Source organism: Cyprinodon tularosa, unplaced genomic scaffold (assembly GCF_016077235.1).
Source record: "Cyprinodon tularosa strain WSP-4 unplaced genomic scaffold, ASM1607723v1 ctg1435, whole genome shotgun sequence".
Lineage (NCBI taxonomy): Eukaryota > Metazoa > Chordata > Actinopteri > Cyprinodontiformes > Cyprinodontidae > Cyprinodon > Cyprinodon tularosa.
In genome coordinates this window covers 19,641-21,590 of record NW_024038260.1, presented here as the reverse complement: position 1 = coordinate 21,590, position 1,950 = coordinate 19,641, and the positions used below count along the sequence as shown (strand labels likewise).

Genomic DNA, 1,950 nt, shown 5'->3' with positions numbered 1-1,950 from the left:
TTAACATCACAAATTGATTTAAAAAGGGTTATATTCTTTCTGTATGGTTTTCTTTACATGTAGAACATGCTAGTACAACTAGACATGTCTACATTTATAGTGTACTAAATAAACTAATATCAAGATATCAAGATCTGTGACATATATCATAATGTATAATTTTATCCCAGTATAAGATGTCAAAGTAAATGTATAGTTGGGGAGGTAATCAGGGCACATTAATGTCAATAAATGCTCAGAAGCCTCTCTAACAAACTGACAATTCTGTAATATTTGGAACATCTGATAGCTCCGTGAACCACCTGAATGTAAATTAGCAAGTTCAGAGAGTGTCAGGACTTTGCTTAAAAGGCAAAGGGAATATTACTTGGTTGAAAAAGCCACTAGAGAGGAGCTGAAAATTCAGCCAATCAGATCCAGCAGAATAGAAACTCCCCCTGACTGAAAGAAACGCCCCCTAAACAGAGCAAGGGAGCGTAATTCTCCTACAAGAGTAGACAAATGGGGAGAGGAGGTGTATTTTTCTGCATGCCGTGCTGCGTTCTAGAGTGCTCGAATAACCATACACGCCAGCGATCACTGCTATGCACTCTTCGGTTATTAAATTAGTGCAGTTGTGATATAAAAAATGCACTATTGTGATTGCTTAACACGCCCGTCTGATTTTTGCAATTTAACAAATACTTATTTCCTCATTGTATACCATAGAAGACTGTGTTTCTCAATCCTGGTCCTCAAGCACAAGCCATATTTTAATGAAGGACTAGCATGGACCTGTCCCCACCAACTTTGGAATGGTAGGGACAGTCCCCATCAATACTTTGTACATTTATATTCAGCTCGTTTACTTTACCCAATGTAGAATGTAAATATCTGGCTGGCTTGCAAAATATGGAAGCAGTTGTACTGCGTTATGTAGTCCTGTTTCTGACCTTATGCTCACTTAGCAACACAGAGAATGCAGCATGTAGACAGGGTGTCTACATACTGGAAGTCTGTCATCTTGGCAAAAACAGGGTTCTTGCTGGCTGATTCGCACACAATCAGGTCATGAGCTAAGAGATTTCCAGGAAGAGCGTCCAGTCGTGCATCCACACAGTGCGATGTGGAAACTATAAATGCCGCCTAGAATGGACTGAAGGTAGAGGAATAATAACTGAATTGTGACGATGCAGTGCTGAATGTATGAAGTGTTTAGGACAGCTGTATGAATTCGGTTTTGTAATTAAATGTTTCCCCCCTCCGGATGATAAAATTGTGTGAATCGTGGGCTGTCATAAGGGAATTCTACCAATGAGCTTCCATAAATGGTGCATTGGCCGGGAATCAAACCCAGGTTAACTGCTTGGAAGGCAGCTATGCTAACCTCTATACCACCAATGCATTTTCTTAAGCTTCCAGCATGTGTGTGAATCAGGACCTCCCGGGTGAAAACAATGGGATAAGGAGAGGTGAGTTAAACATACCCTCCTATGTATTAATTAGTATAGGCAGAAAGCTCTTACTGGTCACTGAATTAATTTAAGCAATTCACCTTTTTGTCACCGGATTGTGCTGCAGCATAAATTGGCATCTTCAGATAAAAGTAGCTGTCAAGAGCTGGCTCGGATTGTGGAATCATTAAGAGTAATCTGCTGAAGCGAGATTGCACCATAACGTTAGAAATTAGTGGAAACTAGCGGTCACGGATTATAATTGATGTATCATTATGAATGATGCAACTATAATGGATATCTAAATCTAGTGAGGGAATTAAGTTTTCCTAGAATATGTTTCCGAGATGCAGTTCGACTGAGCCTGAAGGGCTGTGTTGTTGAAAAAAAGGCCTGAGTCCAGAGGGACTGTATTAAGATCTCGTGTTGTTGTTGTTTATCTCCGGAGAAAGAAGCAACAGAGGGCAGGTTGGCTCTATGTTGATGATGTTAGACCAAAAGTTGTTAAATAGTTAAA

The 1,950-nt window shown here is 40.1% G+C and overlaps 1 non-coding gene across 1 annotated transcript; it reads right to left on the bottom strand.

The window, feature by feature from the left end:
- Positions 1-1,311: 1,311 nt before the first annotated feature.
- On the bottom strand, positions 1,312-1,383 carry trnag-ucc. The gene has a single exon. It is a non-coding gene; the product is annotated as a tRNA-Gly (tRNA).
- Positions 1,384-1,950: the final 567 nt, after the last annotated feature.